General features: G+C 40.3%; 1 protein-coding gene across 1 annotated transcript in view; it reads left to right on the top strand.

Annotated features, from left to right (window-relative positions):
* Positions 1–13,358: 13,358 nt before the first annotated feature.
* The window catches only part of MSLN (mesothelin), a 120,905-nt gene continuing 114,463 nt past the window's right edge, over positions 13,359–19,800 (top strand). Inside the window, exon 1 of the mRNA XM_089682093.1 lies at positions 13,359–13,402. The gene's annotated coding sequence lies outside the window, so the exon portion shown is untranslated. The remainder of the gene's footprint in view (positions 13,403–19,800) is intronic.

Raw genomic sequence — 19,800 nt, 5'->3', positions numbered from 1 at the left:
TTTTTTGTTTATTCTTGTTTTCAGCATTGTTATGTGATGAAACTATGTATGCTTCAGATGTATATCCCGACAGGGGATACTGGCATTTACTTAGTCTTTCCATGATCCGAATGTAACCTATATATGTTATCATTGTGCTTCTTTTCTCAATAAAATTGTTTTTGGGGGAAAAAAAAGTATCCTGTTCTCTTTCTATTCCTTCTTTTTTGTGAAATCCCTAATGTTCCTACCAGTCCCTCTGCTTTCCTATTAAAAACTGACCACACTAGGCATGAAAGCACACCTTATTCAGTTTTCTAGCTGTGTTGAGAACTCAGCCTGCTCTCTTCCACCTCTAATGGTGCTGACACCCCATCCCTTCACAGCCATTCACTAAGAAGATCACTGTTCTGCTGTTTCTCCAGTCCCAGCTCTCTAAGCTCACTCTACATCTGGGAACAGAGGGTATGTGATTACTTTATTTATAATGTTTTTTATAGGTATACATAGGTAACTTCTGCCACAGCTTTGGAGTTGCTTGATTCCAAAATGGCTTGGCTATGAACATAAAGTCCCAGATTACATTCTCACATCAGGAGACCATCTTTGCTTAAATCTCCTTCATGATTTCCCGTGGGACATAGGGAAAATACAAATAGTCCAGGGCTCTCTGCCGTTGGACTATCTGTTGGAAGCGGGAGAATCTTGGCTGATCATCCCAGTCTCCTTTTCCTGGTAGAATGAAAGGGCTTTCAGCCCTTTTAATGAGGTGGCTGTAGGCCTCATTTTGTGCCCAAGCCATGGTGCGAGGTCGGGATACATCAGGCAGCTTCTCCGTATAGGCCTCACTAAACCCAAGATTTTTGGCACACTGCCTCAATTGAGCAGCATGCTCCCTCTCATCCTTGTCTGGGCTAGAATATTGGGAACTCTCTCCTTCTCCAACTTCACAGTTCCAGTCAGTCTCCGCCACTGACTCCCAGTCTCCTATCCTCTCCTCTATAGCTCATAGAAATGTTCGAATCTTGGTGACCCCACATCAATGACCCCCTGCCCCTCCTCACCTGAGGAACTTGCAGACTCTGACCCCTGGGTCCTATTGGTCTCCGAAATTTGCATTACAGCCAACTGGTTACTCGCTGTGATTTCTGTTCTGGTGCTAGGCTGGTGTCCATCCCTGGCAGATTGGATGCCTTGAACGGTGGAGATGCATGTCTCTGTGGTCTGGAAGAATGTCGTTCGGTATATATCACTAGTTTCGGCCCCCCGTAACTCTATCATGCTGCTGTCTCCCTCAAGAGCTGTAGTAGTAGTTGTAGTAGTAGTGGTTGGCCTCTTTGTACAGTAGCCTGTCTCTTAACTGACTTCCTAGCACCAGAGAGGGTTAATCAGCACACAGTCTCTAAGATCCTTTAGGGATGTCTGTACTCAAAAGGCCCAAGAGCAACTGGATGCCCTCCTCTGTGATACTAGACCAGGCTCTCAGGTTGCCAATGGCAGTAGATGCCTGGTAGGGTAACTTGTCCTCTCCCAGGCTGGATCAGTCCTGAACAGGAAAGAGCCCAGAGTCCCGTGTGCTCACTAAATATATACAGTTACCCAGCATGCCTTAGAGCCCTTCTCTCTAGGATAGGCTGAGGCTATATCAATATTGGTGCTGCTATCTGCACACTTATCGTCCAGAAACCTCTAACTTTTCCTGGGTACAGAGGAAGCTATGCAGACTAGCAGCAACTGAGCACACAGAGCAGACCTAAGTAAAGGATCACAGATCACCAAGTAAAGTGTGCTAACTATGCTTTTTCCTAACAAATATTTACAGTAATATGTACTATAGAAAAAACAGTCTTTAACAGAAAATTGTGTGCATTGCAACTCCTTGACTAATCTCAGGCATAACTCTCCAAAGGTGAATTTCAAGTGTAAACGTCAGTTATAATGTAACAAGGCTCAGACAGGTACCTTACTGGCTCTGCAATTGTAAGTCTCGTAGAACTCCAGTTGGATTAATCTCTCGCATTAAGAAAAAGGTTCAGGCTGTCCCCAGCCAGAGAAGATGGGGGTCTCAACACAGCTATGAGCACAAAACTGGTCAATCCTCAGCTGCACCTTGATGGTGGCTCCAACCAGGAGGATGCCTCAGAGGTTATTTTAAAAAAGTGTGACTAACCCCCCCCCCCCCCACCACCACCACCATGATTCGTAGCTTGGCTGGGTATAACATAGCCTTCAAACCTTGGTGTTGTTTCTTAACCTTGAGGAATTTTGCCCTCTTATGTTGGACTTGGGCAGAGAAGTCAGGGTACAATGATATTTTGGCCCATTATATTGAATGTTTTGGCAGTCTCGTGCCAAATGCAGGATAATCTCCTGGTCCTTATAGTTCTGGAATCAAGCTAGCATGGGTCTAGTGGGGTGACTCAGTTGCAGAGGGTCAAATGGCAGTCTGTGGGCCTGCTCCATTTTGTGGGCTTGCTCCACTGTGTATAGAGGGGTGAACGAATCGTAACAGCTAATTTTCTAAAAAAATCCATCGAGTCTCTCTCCTCCACTTTTTCCAGAAGCCCCAACTTATTGTGTTACAATCTAATTTCTATATTGTCTGCCTGCACGCTGCTTGCTTTGATTTGTTGTGCTGTTGACTGCAATTCCTTGAGGAGGGAAGGTAGCTTGTCTTCCAGCGCTCCCTTAGTTTTTGGAAGTCTTGCTGCAGCAGGGCAGCCTCCTCTCTCAGAAAGATCAGAAATCTTTTAGAACATTGACTGAGGCTGCACATTTATTAACAGTTCACAGTATTTCAGCTAGAAATATGTCTTCTCCTTAATGCCCTCCTCACCTTGCAGAGAAGGACATTTCTGGACTGAATCTGTTATGGCTGCCTGATCGGTTGAAGCTGCCTCCTGGTCACTATCATTAACATCCAGTTGTGTTTCAATGTCCTCCCCAGGTGAATGTGACTGCGAGCCTGCCAACTTCTGTGCATAAAACAGCAATCTCTTGCCAGCTCTTTCTGTCAGTTGTCTGCTCTTCTTACTCACTGAATCCTTGGTTTTATCAGCACCTCAGCTCCTCATGGCGCTCTCTGAGGCAAGGCGCCATGTTGAAGCTCCATCCAGGCTCCCTCCACCACTTTTGTGCCAGTCATCATCAGGTCAGTGCTGTGGGAGGATCCGAGTGTCAGCAGGGGTGAGTAAAGCTGCTCAAGTGGGTGTAACAGCTGTGAAAAAGGATCGCTGTAGGATTATCTGCAGAAGCTCTGTGAAAAGCGTCTGCTTCACATCCCATGGCCACACCCCATAAAATAAGGTTTAACAAAAATACTGAAAAAAATTAAAGTTACAGCAATATACTTAACCCCTCCCGCCCCAACATTTTTTAGCCCCCCCCCTTTTGATAAACCGTTGCACTAATATTTTTATACATAAAGCACTGGAACTACCACTATTGTTATTCTCCAGGATGTCTGCTTTCAGAAAATATTTAATGTTGTGGGGGATTTAAGTAATCTTCAGTTCTAAAATAATATTTTAAACTTGCATGCAAAAAATGCAAAAGCGGCTCTGGCAACGAAAAGACTGATACCATGAGAAAAGTTGATCCTAACAGAAAATAGCCTAAGAATATTCAACCAGAAGAGGAAATAGCCAAAGAATAAAAGAATAGAAAATACTTTAAAGCATGAGTTTCTGCCCCATTCACACGACAGCCACAGCTGTTCCTGAAACGAATGCGCTAATTTTTTTATAAGTAGACATGACACTTTACAAAACGTTGCTATTTTACTGGAATACTGATACTCTCAAACAAAATGTGATTTGTATGTTAATCTTTGACACTAAAAACCTCAAGTTGGGTTTCAATGGTCCAAGAAAATGTTACTGCACCAGTTATATATGTTATCACAAGGCAAAGCTCAAATTCTGAAAAACCTGAAATGCTTGTAAAAGTTTCCTTTTCCTTCCCGTAAACGACAAAACTGCACCCAACATAAATACCAGCTAGCAAAATTCACAAACCAGTGTTAAAGGGTAAGTTTGCCTTTCAAGAAAAAATAATAAATGCACATGAGCATTTATTATTTTTTCCTGCAGGAGCCTGGAAAGCATTGCACCCATGATCAGTGAATCGGGTGCAATGTCAGATTTTTGAAGACAAGCCCTGCAGCTTTCTGCCCTCACCTTCATACGAGCTGTCTGTTGAAAGCTGCAGAACATGTTAATGAACTACAAGAGCACTCATCAGTGCCCTCATAGTTCATTCAAAGCTAAAAGCTTTCAGCCACAATGGCTGGCAATAGTTGTAGTCTATTTATTTACAGGAAACTGAGAATAAATGATTGTGACAGTGGGTGCGAGGAGAAGTGCCCTCACCCACTGTCACACTGATGGGGAGTGAGGGGGAACTGGAGGCAGGAGTTGGAACATGTTACATGTTCCACCCTAAATATGGGTTCCTCAATACTAGGCTCAATGGGAGGAGTGAAATGGTTTGGGGAGTGGAATGGGTGGAGCCCAGTTTCAGGCTGTTATACACCTTCCTATGAGGTTTTGCAGAGATGTGCAACTTCCAGGACTTTTTCCTTAGATGTCTACAGCTGGGACGAGCTCTGTCTGCAGTCCAAGTGGTTGCTACGCAGGAGGACCCGGTGGAGCCCTGAGGGGCTCCTGTCAATTTAGTTTTGGTCACATGTTCCAAAAGGTGAACATAGCCTTTAAAAGAGAATAATCCTCTTTGGCATACAGAAGCTCAAATAAGATTAAAGGAAAATCCTTTTCTACATATAAAGGAAGATAGACTTGAAATAAGTCAAGGATTTTGTAAAACATGATCAATCTATATTTACTGTGATGAGATATAGTCCTGATACGGACACCCTAAGAGCCCATGTTGCACCAGTGCATTGTGGTAATATGTATTTCTGCAAAGCCCAGATTATTCCATTACAGTTTTATTTAATTTCAACGGCACCCCACGGCAACACACCTCCAATGTACATTATTTTTATTAATATTATTATACAGGATTTATATAACGCCAACAGTTTGCACAGAGCGTTACAACATAAAGGGTAACAGTACAATTACAGTACAGTTCAATAAAGAAGGAATAGGAGGGCCCTGTTCACGGAGCTTACAATCTATAGATAGGGGGAGGTGGTACAAGAGGTAATAGCTGAAGGGGATGATACTAGATTGTAAACTCTAATGAGCCGGGCCCTCTGATTCCTCTTGTACCAAATTGTATTGTAACTGTAATGTCTACCTTCATTTTGTAAAGCTCTGTGCAAACTGTCGGTGCTATATAAATCCTGTATAATAATAATCTGATGGAAGCAGGGGCGGACTGACAACTCATGGGGCCACCGGGCAATAGGGGATCATGGGGTCCCTGTGTCCTTGCCCAAACTCAAAAAAGCCTATGAAAAAGGTACCAGGGGCATCTCATGGGGCCCCCTACTGACTCCGGGCACTCGGGCGGTGCCTGAGTTTCCAAATGGTCAGTCCACCCCTGGATGGAAGTGATCCAACTACAGTTTTTAGGTGGAAGTGGGGTAGGCTTGCTTGAATAAATGAGTTTTCAAGGAATGAACTGAATTGCAGTGCACTACAATGCACACAAATGCACTACCATACTTGTTGTACCCTGCTTCAGAAAAATCCTGCATGACAGTTTTTTTTGTCCATTGGTAGGCCACTCATTTAAATGTGCTACTTTACCATAACACATTAGTGTGTATGCATTAAGGTAATGCACCAGAATGGTAAAGAGTACTGGGATTGTACAGCCAGAATGTACATGTGCTCTTTTCACAGAACAGTTCTATCCAGGGGTGGACTGACAACTCATGGGGCCCCCGGGCAATAGGGGATCATGGGGCCCCTGTGTCCTTGCCCAAACTCAAAAAAGCCTATGAAAAAGGTACCAGGGGCATCTCATGGGGTCCCCTACTGACCCCGGACCCTCGGGCGGTGCCCGAGTTTCCAAATGGTCAGTCCGCCCCTGGTTCTATCACTCTAGCACTTAAGCAATTAACTAATTATTCTCTATCTGATTCAGCCCTCCTCAGATGAGGATTCTCCAAAAGAACTGTAAAAATACACAGAAGGGCAGAAACGTCTAGTGCATTACCACCACTAATGTTTATTAGGTTTAAAAGCCAAAAACATACTCACAAACATGAGGAGGAGTAAGCGCATCAAACACCACTCCAGCCAAAGGCGATGTCATCTAACCATGTATGCTAGATGGAAGGCTAATGCATTTTGGGAAACATACACCTTTCTCAAAGCATTAATATGCCTATTGAGGTAGGGGGGGTGTCCCCCAAAACACGTTGGCCTTCCAACTGCAGCATACATGGTTAGATTACATCGCTTTTGCCTGGAGTTGTGTTTGATGTGTGTCACGGAGACCCTGACTTGGGCTCCAGGAGGGGCCTGGGGGCCAGCTTCCTTCCCACTGACTATGGACCCAGGGCAAAGGAGACACCCCTCTTGGGTTTACAAGGAACCTTTTCCCCAAGATGGTTATATCACTTCCCTGGTAAGAAACTTTATTTTCTGTTATAGGTTTCCTGGCATCAACTATTGTTTGCTGTAATTAGGCGTAGGTAATAAGCTATCACTTTATTTAATCACCTCCAGAATCAAGGCTGCTAGGTGTTGGGCAAGAATCCATTGTTTTCTTGTGTTTGATGGTGTATTTGTTTATGTAATGTACTTTTCTCCTGGGACTAGTAATGTGGGCCATACTTGTCTAGGGGGAAGGGTTTTGCATATAAATGCTGTGCTGTTTGTTAATCCTAATTTGTTAATCAGTCCAGTTTTACTCCATTGGTTGTCTGATGCTTGGGGGAAATGTGCTATATTTTGGTTCCAGAGTGGAGGAAGTTGTAGTTTGGTGGAGCTACCCAGTCAGGGTGTCAGGCAGTCCATCACAATATGCTTATTCCTTCTCATGTTTGTGAGTATGTTTTTGGCTATTGAATCTAATAAACATTGGTGGTGGTGGTGGTAATGCACTAGGTAATCGCCCTCCTGTGTGTTTTTACAGTACATATGTTCATTTGTATTTCTTCTCAAAAACTTGGACTTTACTTCTTTCTTTTTTTTTCCTTTTTTTATAAGCTGTATGTTCCCCTGTATGATCTTTACACTGGAGCAAGTCCAGAGAAGGGCAACAAAGCTAATAAAGAGGTTGGAGGACTTCAGTTTTGATTCAACGAATACAAACATTAAATTTATTCTCCCTGGAGAAGGGTTTAAGAGAGGAAATGATCACTATATGCAAAACTTTCAATGGTGACTGTAGCATTAGGAGGAAACTATTTAACCCAAGGTCTATAAAGAAGACACGTGGCCACACTATGAAGTTGGACCAGAAGCAGTTACATTTTTACTGCATAAGGGATAAGTGGTTAGAACAGGTAAGACGTAAATGTGGTAAGGATGTGGAATTTTATAAGGATGTGGAACTCTATATGTTTTGAAGACCCGGTCAAGTGTGCAGGTCTTGCTTGTTTGCTAGTGTAGTGCTACCTTTGTGAGGGCCACTGTATTTCTAGGTACCCCTAAGCTCTGCACATCCAGGCAACATGCATTTTTCACACTTTCATCCACAGTCAGTGAAAAGTCCATGAGCTTGGTTTTTGTTATTTTATTTGGGAAATATAACTTGGATAGGGAAATTGGGATTATGGGATGCCCAACTTGACTGAATCAAGGTAGAGGGACATCTTCTTTCCTATTTACAGAAACAGATCCTGTACTGTTCTTCTCCTTGAAAGCAGTCTTTATGGATCAGTAGCAACAGCCCCTTACAGGCAAGAGACTCGCAGCCCCCCCTCTGAAAATCAACTTGACTTGTAACTATATATGCAGAGATTTCTTTTCTCCCCTGTAGAATGGCTCCCACTACCAGTCCTCCTGGCTACTCTGTAGATCTCCCAGGACAAGGATAAAGGCTTAAGCACAGCGCTGTCCTTTGGAAGTTTGCTACATGTGGCTTTCTTTCCCTTTGTGAATCCCAGGGTCTGTGCTGATGTGCTCACTCTGTCCTCCTTGCTCTCACTGCTCCCAGACCTTGATCCTGATCATGCCATACTGCTGAATTGATCTTCCTGAGCCAGCTCGAGCGCAGCCTGGAGGTCAGCTCCCCCCCACCCCAGATCTAAGGGACTCCTCCCAGGCCACCAACAGTCTCCTCAGCACTCCATCTGCCACACAACTCCCACGGCCAGCCTGACTATGCCATATTTATAGGCTACTCCACCACTCTACCAGGACATCCAAACCTGGGACTGGTTAGACTCCCATAAACATGTAGATTGTGTCTCCACCTCTTCCGCCTACTGGCTTCTGGAAGGTTCCCATGGTCCTCCAGAACCAAGTGGAGGTGATAGATTCCTAACCTGTTAATCCATCCAGATCTGCAGTAACCCGGCCTAATCACAGACTTACACAGTTATCACGAGTCATACACAATATATTTGCCTACACCATGCTAGTAGCACACTAGAGGATCCTACACACGATTGGGAAATTGAAGTGCACACAATTATGCTTTTTTATTTACATTCTGTTCAAAGCTAGGGCACTTAAAATAAGGTTTCGAAATTTTTATGCAAAGTTATGTCATCTTTATAAAATTACTAAACAAATCTAACTTTTAAAATGTGACCACACTTGAAAAGCATAGCTAATGGCTACAGTCATTGATGTCAGAATTAGTTGTCTCAGGGGCAGTATGCAAATATGACATGAAAGATTGCAAACAATGTCATATTCTATATCAGGTATTTAGAAGTTATCTAGGTTTACATTACATGTATGTTCAGCCTTTTAAAAGCTGTTCAACAGCATATTGATAAAGGAAACCTGTCTGAGAAAAAATATGGAGGATACCATTTTGGTTCTAATACCAATAATGTGCCACACTCCTGCTATTCTACAATGTGTTTGTAGTAATAAATAAAAAATAAAATAAAATAAAAATCTAGAGATCAATCAAAATACATCACTCAAAATATATGCATGCACATATACAAATGTAAAAAAATTTAAAAATAAAAATCAAATTTGCAGACTCAGAGCTATCACTCATATAGTATACATACTCAAAATTATTCCTCTTCTCTCCTCCCCCAGAAACTACATAAAAGATAACTTGGAAAGTGATCAGATCGGTTTGTTAAGTTAAAAATTTAGTTTTGTTGCATTCGTAACGAAATTCGTTTCATTTAGATTTATTTTGTTCATTCGTTTACGACGGGATTCATATTTTTCCAATGAATTCGAAGTGTTCAAATTGAATCAAATCTGAATTCATTGAGAAAAATAGCTCATTCTATTTTATTTGAATTTCAAAACATGACAATATACTTTATATTTTATTCTAAACTATTCTAATCGAATTTAGAATTTCAGAAGATGACTGTATTCTTTCTTATTCTATTGTATTATTTTTTTCTATTCTATTTTATTCTTTTCTATTCTATGCCTTTATTTTCTATTCTATTCTATGCCTTTATGTACTATTCTATTGTATTCTGTTTAACTCTATTTTTTTCTATTCTATTTTCTTCAGTTCTGTTTTATCCGATTCTATTATTTTTGCAATTCGAATTTCGGAAGATGGCTACATTCTTGTTATTTTATTCTATTCTATTCTATTCAAAATTTAAAATACGGCTATATTCTTTCGATTTTATTTCATTCTATTCGAAATTTGAATTTTGGAAGATAGCTATATTCATTCAATTGTATTTTTTTCTATTATATTCTATTAATTTCTATGCTATTCCTTTTCTATTTTTTTTTATTCTTTTCTATTCTTTCGAATTTCTGAAGACAGCTACATTCTTTCTATTCTGTTCTATTCTTTTATTTTCTATTCTATTCTTTTCTTTTCTATTTTATTCTATTAAACCTAAAACCAAAAATGTAATACAATGCAGCTTACCAATGATTAGATGTGGTGGCTGCATCAGTTTTCTTTACTGTGGCTTTTTTCCCTCTGTTTTTGCCTGGTGATCTAGCCAGTAACACACCTCCAGTATAAGTGAGACACCACTTTCGAGGAATAAGCCAGGACACAGCAGACAGCTGCACTGTCAGTCGGGGAGGGGGGGTGTTAAAAGTACTAGCAGATTTGGATACATATAACGAATTGAAGCCAAATTCCAGCTAACACTTTATAATCAGTTACAGCAAAAACCAAATGTTCTTTTGGGATGAGGGATTTACATAAATGAATAAAAGCTGATAATTTTAATCACATCTGTCAGTGGTAAATGTATGGTTTCATTTATGTAATCAGATACATTCTACTTCTGAAAAACTTCTGAAAAACAGCTTGCTGGATGCTGGATGAATTACCAGATGAAAATAGAAGAAAGAAAGAAAAAAAAAAAAAATGGAAAGTAATGAAGCCACCACATCTAAGAATTGGTAAGCTCCAATATAATAAATGTTTGCTTTTGTCTTTAATACTACTTTAAGTTGGTGCCCAGCTCAATGATGGTACTGTGACGGGAGTCATTTTGGGTGGGGGGCCCACGGAACCCAGCTCACTTTGGAGAGGTGGGGAGACCCCTGTCTCAGCTCCCCATATCCCTCTTATATGTAAATCACCCTGTGCCTGTTAGGGGTACAGGGTGATCTGTCCTAATATTGGGATGGGTGGCTGTTGATTGTTTAATGTCATGTGACTGCATCCCATTGTTCTATTGTCTGCCTGGCTTGTGAGCAAATTATTATGGGATGTATGTGTTTATGTGTATTAGCTTAGTGTGTGGGGGGGGGGGGGGGTCTCCAGCAGCCCTCCCTCCTGATGGGACTGTCTGCTGGTGTGAAGGTTGAATAATGAAAAATAGTAAACAAAATAACTATTCCAGACATTTTGAGAGAAATAGAGAGATCAGAAGCAGAGAAAGCAGTATTTGTTAATTAGCTGTCTTTTTTTTGTGGTGTGTGGATGTGTTCCAGCTCATTTCTGTGCAGAAATTATTGCAGCAGTGTCTAACATATTTTCTATCATGCAAAACCTCAAAGTATTGTGTACCGGGTCCATTTGAGAACCGGGAAAACGCTTTGCATGCAATTTTCATGATGAAAAAAGGTTCTGGACAGCATCTGGAAATGGAAGAGTTAAAAAAAATTTGCAAATGCAAACGCTTATAAATACGGTTAGCCTCGTTTACACGCATTTACAAGCATTTGGCTTTTGAAACGCTGATAAAATCTACTGAACGCAAGTTTGGTGCGTTCAAAAAAACGACTGTAAATGACGATGTGTATATGGACACATAGGAAAACATTAGGGAGAGTTCAGGGGCTGCTGAAAAAAAGGCAGAAAAGCTCCTAAACGTGAGTTTATCATCTGCAGTGTACATGAGCCTTACAGGCAGTGGGGGTTATTTACTAAAACTGAAGAGTACAAAATCTGGAGCAGCTCTGCATAGAAACCAATCAGCTACCAGGTTTTAATGTCAAAGCTAAATTGAACAAGCTGAAGTTAGAAGCTGATTGGCTACCATTCACAGCTGCACCAGATTCTGAGTACTCTTTTTAGTAAATCTCCCCCAATGTATCCCCAAGAAGAACAAAGCCAAGATCTGATAAGGGACACGTCCTTCTTTGGCGTGTCTAAGCTGTCTTGCAGGGTATGAGTGTTCATTTCCGCCCAAAGAACTATGGCTGTGTGCAAAGGATCATGGGACATATAGTCCACATGTCGGGGTAAGGTGATCCCTCTTGGTGCACTCCTCGACCAAAGTTTTAAGAGAAAGCTATAAGTACAGCTGTAAAAGATAAAAAAAATTACTTCAGAATTATTTCAATTAAGAAAAAAATTTTGTTTATTCAGGAGTGTTTAAAGTATATGTAAACCCTCACCTTGTGTATAGCTATAAAAAAAATATAAATACCTTTTTTCCCCCATTTATAAGTGATCACATCATCTTGGTTCTCAGCTGCATAATGAGCTTAGAACAATGATGAGACAAGTCTGATCATTGGAGGTGAGCAGGCGTTCCCAGTACAGCTAGAGAGCTGACCATGCCGTGCTCTCATGCCTAGCATGTTCAGTTTTTAAAAGAAAGCAGAGGGACTTGCAGGAACCGCAGGTGCCAAATGGATATCCTAAAACAATTCTACCCAATCAAAATTATTTCATACTAAAGGAAATCCAAGGAGAACTTGATATCATTATTTGCCCTTGTAGAGGGTGACATGAATGGGACTGCCTACAGTGCCATAGCTCATCCAGACCACCCTGAAGGAGATGTAGACCAAACATTTGTGACATGATTTTTTATCAAATATTGTAATGAATAATAAAAAAGAGAGGACAAATATTAATTTCTTATTCAATATTTTTCTTTGTCATGTTTTGCTAATGTTCACTATATAATTAAAGTGGTTTCTAAAGTCAAAAAAGCATTACCGCCAGTTCACATACATGCGGCTATGTGGGCTGCGGTTTGCACGGGTGACACGTGACACGCAGGGTGTCACGTGCCCCGTGACACGCAGGGAAGAAGTCCTTGCACTTCTGAAAACGCAGCCCACACGGGAACCTCGGTTCCCAGTACGGTTGCGTTTTCCAGTGTGGGCCTCGTGCCAATAGAACTAATGGCACCCGCGGATCCGCATTCCTCTGTGCGGGTGGTGCTGCTTCACGGATTTTCGTGTGGTTCCGCAGCTGCGCCACCCGCACATATGTGAACCTAGCCTCAAGGTAAAAAATGTCCCAGTAGCAGTATTGCCTCCCACATCAGTCCCTATACAAAGGCGCCTTAATATCCTCAGAAGAGGAAGAGCAGAGAGCGGTGGTGGGGGACCCCAGGAAAGGAGGTTCAAGGTCATTCTGTACAATACCATTGCACAGAGCAGGTAAGTATAACATGTTTTTTATTTTATGTAAAAAAAATTGTTAGCTCTTGGAACCACTTTATTTACTGGTTATTTTAGTGCAGGGACCCTATCCTTGTCCAATAACATACAGGCACATCTCAATAAATTAGAATATCATCAAAAAGTTAATTTATTTCAGTAATTCAATTTAAAAAAACTCATAAACACAATATACAAAACACACTATATCACTCTGTGTGGAATGAATCTATATAATATATGAATTTCACTTTTTGAATTACCGAAATAAATAAATTTTTTGATGATATTCCAATTTATTGAGATGCACCTGTAAACTTTAGAGGCTGTACGCAGAGACCAACCCTGCGACCCTGCAATGGAACATTCCAATGTGTGTGTCTCACCTAAAAACAAGAAGGGTCAGGTGTTCAAATCCTTCACATCACTGTTATCAGAACCTTGCGACACACCCAACCTATGTAACATTAAAACACAATTCTTGCCACATCCTTTCCTCACACTGAAGAACTGCCAGCTGCAAGACACAGGTGAGCATCTAATATATGTACAATGTCAGGGTCACATCATATAGGAACAAAGAAGAATGAAGGCAGGAGAAGACCAAGTGATTCATCAAGTCTTCTTCTTTTTATCATTGGGGTTTTTTTAAACTTGCTTTTGTTTTATCCTTTAGATCAGACCAGGGGCGGACTGATCATTTGGAAAATTGGGCACTGCCTGAGGACCCGGGGTCAGTAGGGGGCCCCATGAGATGCCCCTGGTACCTTTTGCATAGGCTTTTTTTGCGTTTGGGCAAGGACACAGGGGCCCCATGATCCCCTATTGCCCGGGGGCCCCATGAGTTGTCAGTCCGCCACTGGATCAGACATGTCATTAATGCCTGGTACACAGACGAACAATCAGCCAGTTTTTTTTTGCTAATCTCATATCAAAAACAAAAGGGTTAATAAATATAGAAAAATTCTCACAGGACACAATACAACTTCCCACATACAGTCCAGTATGGAATCAAAACTCAGATCTTTATTAGAAGGTCAAATGATAAACTATTGAAAACATTTTTTGTTTTAGATAGTATTTGTTTTCGTTGCCCTTTTCTTCCTCCAGGTTGTTCTTTCATTTCCGATCATACACGGTCTTGGTCACTCAACTTTTTTTATGTACGAATAATATACTGATTACAGGAAAATCATTCGTTCTGCTCTCTAACGAGAACATTTTTCAGTCATGTCCCTTTGAAACTTTTGTCTGAAATGTCATGATCAGCTGTCGGACCAATAGACCAATAGATTATCAAAGATCGCTCTGAATACAGTTATTTTCATCCGATTTTCTCATTGTGTGTAATAGGCTTTAAACTCACTATGAATTAAAATTACAAATGACCTCAAATCTATATTACAATTGCACTGAAATCCACATAACTGGATTATAATTGTAATTGATTCGTTCTTTAGCCCTTATGCACACTTGATGTTTTTACAGCGGCTGTTCTTGGCTTTTGACGTTTTTTTCTACAGTCACTAAACCCCCCAGCATGTTTTCCTATGTGTCCATCCCCGGCATGTTATTTTATGTGTCCATCTCCAGCATGTTATCCTATGTGTCCATCTCCAGCATGTTATCCTATGTGTCCATCCCCGACATGTTTTCCTATGTGTCCATCCCCGGCATGTTATCCTATGTGTCCATCCCCAGCATGTTATCCTGTGTGTCCATCCCCGGCATGTTATCCTATGTGTCCATCCCCGGCATGTTATCCTATGTGTCCATCCCCGGCATGTTATCCTATGTGTCCATCCCCGGCATGTTATCCTATGTGTCCATCCCCGGCATGTTATCCTATATGTCCATCCCCGGCATGTTATCCTATATGTCCATCCCCGGCATGTTATCCTATGTGTCCATCCCTGGCATGTTATCCTATGTGTCCATCCCCGGCATGTTATCCTATGTGTCCATCCCCCGCATGTTATCCTATGTGTCCATCCCCGGCATGTTATCCTATGTGTCCATCCCCAGCATGTTATCCTATGTGTCCATGCACACATAGTCTGTAATCAACGTTTTTTGGCTGGAAAAAAAAACTATTGGGTTTCTAGAGGAGTTTTGTAGCCGTAAAAACACTGCAAAATGTGGCAGTCAATAAAAAGCAAAAACAGTAAACGCAGGAAAACTCAGCTAATTGTGGCAAAACAAAGCTAAATGCTAATGCAAAAACGCTAAAAAAGCTGAAAAACTCATGTTTTTTAACGTGACTTTACACAGCTAACATTACCAGTGTTATCAAAACGTCCCGCGTGCATGAAGGCTTAACAATTTTAGTCCTCATGCACACTTGACTTTTTTACAGCGGCTGCTTTTGGCTTTTGACGGTTTTTTCTACAGCTAGTAAACCCCCCAGCATGTTATCCTATGTGTCCATACACACAGAGACTGGAATCAACGTTTTTTGGCCGGGACGTTTTTGGGCTGGAAAAAAAAACAGGACTAGTGGGGTTCTAGAGGAGTTGTTTAGCTGTGGGAACACTCTAATGCTGAAAAATGCAGCAAAACATGGTAAAACGCCACAAACAGGCATTTTGGGATTTTTTTTTACCAAAAAAATATTTTTTTTTGTCAAAAAAACTGCAAACGCGGAAAAACATGGGAAAATGCCACTAATTGCAGCAAAACACCACTAAGCGTTAATACAAAAACGCTAAAAAAAGCTGAAAAACTAACGTTTTTAATGTGACTTTAAACAGCTAACGTTACCAGCGTTATCAAAATGTCCCGTGTGCATGAAGGCTTAACAATTTTAGTCCTCATGCACACTTGACTTTTTTACAGTGGCTGCTTTTGGCTTTTGACGTTTTTTTCTACAGCTAGTAAACCCACCAGCATGTTATCCTATGTGTCCATACATACATAGACTGTGATCAACGTTTTTTGGCTGTGACGTTTTTTGGCTAGAAAAAAACCCCAGGACTAGTGGGTTTCTAGAGGAGATTTGTAGCTGTAAAAAGGCTGAAAAAATGTGGTAAAACGCCGTAAACCAGCGTTTTTGGACTTTTTTTGCCAAAAAATGCAAAAAACGCTAAAAAAAGCTGAAAAACTTGCGTTTTTAACGTGATTTTACACAGCTAATGTTACCAGCGTTATCAAAAAGCCCCATGTGCATGGAGCCTTAAAGTACATTTTTACTGCTACATTCACAGAAAAGTCATGGAGCCAAATAAAACATTTTTTTTAGATACTGATATACAGTAGCAGTAATGGAGCTCTATATCATGCTAGCCATCGATTAATGTGAACATTTTTTAGTTTAATTGATGCTCTTTGTTGGCTAATTTAAGTTATTAAAAATGTACACTGTTAGGAACTCTTCGGTTTCTTCTTAAGCAGGGGCGGACTGACAACTCATGGGGCCCCTGGGCAATAGGGGATCATGGGGCCCCTGTGACCTTGCCCAAACTCAAAAAGCCTATGAAAAAGGTATCAGGAGCATCTCATGGGGCCCCCTACTGACCCTGGGCCCTCGAGCAGTGCCCGAGTTTCCAAATGGTCAGCCCGCCCCTGTTCTTAAACCATTGTATAGTTCTGAATTTAAAATTCTGTTTTGGATATTAATTCTGTAGGGGAAGAAAGTATTCTGGAAAATAAAAAGTTTTAAAATTAAAAACAACTTATTTATTAAACTGGAAGAAATGCTAACATAAAAGTTACTCTCACTGAAATATCAATAGATTATAAATTTAACTCAGAATGTGAAGTATCAGAATATTAATATTTTGTGTCTGCATCTTGATTTTTTACCTTAGAAATTAGTTACCTCTGGTCATTTCTATGGGCTCATATACACTGCAGCTGATAAACTCACGTTCAGGAGCTGTTCAGAGTTTTTTTCAGCAGTCCCTGAACTCTCCATAATGTTTTCTTATGTGTCCATGTACACATCGTCCTTTACAGTCGTTCACAGGCAGTTGAGTTTACAGTTGTTTTTTTTGCAGAAAACCTTATCGATTTTATCAGCGTTTCAAACGCAAAACGCTTGTAAATGCGGCTAAACGTGGCTAAATGCGGCAAATTGCGTATATAAGCATTTGCATCTGAAATTTTTTTTAACTCTTCCAGTTCCTGAGGCTGTCTAGAGCCTTTTTTCATCATGAAAAATTCCTGGAAAGCGTTTTCAAGGTACTCGGATGGACAAAACACTGAACACAGGATGTTCCTACCAAGCTTGTCACACATTGTAATGACCAATTCACACCTCAGACCTCTCCCACCCTTGGAAACAAAATATATGTTAATGACCATTCACACCTCAAATTCCTCATACACACCCCCTGCCAGGTGGCCTTAATGACTCCCCCCCACCAGACACCTTTCCCACCCTTGGAAACAAAAGAAATGTTAATGAGCAACTCATTCCTAAACTAATCTCAACACATACTGCTGTCTCTGCTTCTTCTCTCTGTATCTCTCTGAAACAGTCTGAAATAGTTAATAATGTACCACTTTTCAGTGCATTCTGGGGATTTGGGAGGTTCTCCTGTGCTTATCTTTAAAAAACAATTCTAAACGCAAACGCACATAAACGCGTTATGCAAATGTGGCTAAACAGGCGTTTTTTAACCTACGTTTTCCAGCAGTCAGTTTCCATCATTCAGAAGTGTCCCGTGTTCATGGAACCTATATCTCTTTTTAAAGAGGTCATAATTCTTAGATGATCAAACAGAGATAAAGATAAATTATCTGACATCTGAAAACCAGATTTACATTTTCTGTTAGTACCAAGACTATTTAGTTGATATTAAGGAAAAAGTGAAACAATTTAGATAGTTACTGTACCTTCTATCCCAAGCTTTAAAGAAACCTAAACATTGAGTAGCAACTTAACGATGATGCAAAAATTATATTAAAATATTAATATTAAATATAAGAATAATACTAATGATCATAATAATTATTTTACTTTAAATGAATAGTTTCTTGTCTAAATGAATGAAAGTAAAGTTGGAAGAAATTGCAAACATTACATTGAGGTCCAAAATCTTTGATGGATTATTTGCTCTGACGTATTTGTTGTAAACTTGTTAAACCTAATTTGGTATATAGAAGTTGATTTAGTAGAACAAACTAAAACATTTATAACGTTTATAAAGGTTATTTATGGTGACTGGCTACTGTAGATGTTTTGCATTGTTCTACATACTGTAGATTTAATTTAAATATGAGGGACAAACTGCTTACAATTTTTAAAAAGATCAATGGCTTGTATGGGGGACCTAGTTTGGAGAAAAAAGATCTTAGAATATTTATAGATAAAATATCTTAAAGATCTGGGTTGTCTGTCAGCTCCCAACACTTACCTGTACTTTCTACCCTCCCAGCTACAACATATTTCCAGCATATAACATTCTTAAAGTGATTGTAAAAACTAACGTTTATTCATTAAAATAGAAAAAAATAACCTTTTACACTTACCTGCTCTGTGCAATGGTATTGCACAGGGCGGTTGCTTACCTGCTCTTCTGGAGTCCCCCACCTGCGCTCTCAAACCCTGCTCTCACCATGCACCTCATAGGGATGGTATTCGAGATGTCCAAATACATACTGTACACTGATAATTCCACAAGTTTTACCCCCTTACAAAAAATGACCTGTTTCCAGAATTAGCTAAGCTTCAAGGCTTTAGTCTGTGGAAGTTTTCTGGGGTCATCACCATTCCTCAACTTTTTGTGGATGGCCAATTTAAAACTTCCCAGCCACTACAGTTGGAATTCTCATCAGACAAAAAGACCTTTTAACCCTTTGAGGACCAAGGGACGTATTTGTCCCATATTTTTAATTGCGTGTATCATCTGATTAAGAACTTAAAACTCTTCTTTTTTTTTTTTTGGTTTGAGTCAAAATATTAGTTCTTATCAACAAACAACAAATGGATCTAGCTTTTTGCCAATTATTTCATGAAATGGCTTAGTTACAGCAACTGAAGTGTACGAACTTTAAAAACAAAAAAATTTATTCTTTTGGCGTTCCAAAATCTTACGGTCCTCAAAGGGTTAACAGTACCTTCAACTAAAACACGTGGCTTAGGCTCAAATTGTCCTTTTCACCTCCCACCCATTGTAAATACATTTATATTGAATGGTCTACTCCAATCTAGGACTACCAAACTACTAATATCCTTCATGTACATATACTTAATGCCAGGGCAGCTGTTAAAAATTACGGGGCCCTGTACAGCCTACCTGACAGGGCCCCATAAGCTTCCCCTGAAAATAGCAAACCAATATTCTGCCAAAAATACACTAAAATCATTATTAGCGGACACAAACACAACATTACTTACAAAATCCCTGTTAAATCTAAAAGATAAAATTGTACTGAGTTATTAAATAAAGCTCTCTGAGTGAATGAGGTCTTGGGGCTCATTCACACGGGAGCTGTGGCCTGTGCAGCGTGAATCAGCATTTTTTTTTTATGTGGCTGAAACTGTGGGCAGGCAGCCTTTGTTACTCTATGGGGATGCAGGTCCTAATTTGATAGGCATGTGGGTGAAGGTCTATGGCCCCGAATACAAACATTGTGCATTTGGGCCCACTCACCTGCACCTGCGCACCTGTCAAATTAGGACCTGCAGCTGTGTTTCTACATAGAGTAACAGGCGACTGTAGCCGCACACACATACCTCTCATTCACACTGCATGGGCCTTAATAATGTGTTTTTTATTTTTATTATGTTGTACAATTTTATTTTTACAATTGTATTTTTGTATTATTTTTATCATTTTATTTTTTATTAATTTTTTTAACAGACCTGTTGGGGGGACTTTGAAGCAATATCAGAGGTCTAAACAGACCCCTGATGTCACATTTTAAAGACATAGAAAGTGATTGAGGACACAGTCCTCAATCTCTATCTCTGTAGCCTTAGCCA

The sequence above is a fragment of the Staurois parvus genome, unplaced genomic scaffold (genome assembly GCF_062004578.1).
Source record: "Staurois parvus isolate SC_StPar_1 unplaced genomic scaffold, SC_StPar_1.0 ptg000285l, whole genome shotgun sequence".
NCBI lineage: Eukaryota > Metazoa > Chordata > Amphibia > Anura > Ranidae > Staurois > Staurois parvus.
Note: the sequence above shows the minus strand (reverse complement) of the source record. Positions and strands in the feature narration are given on the sequence as shown.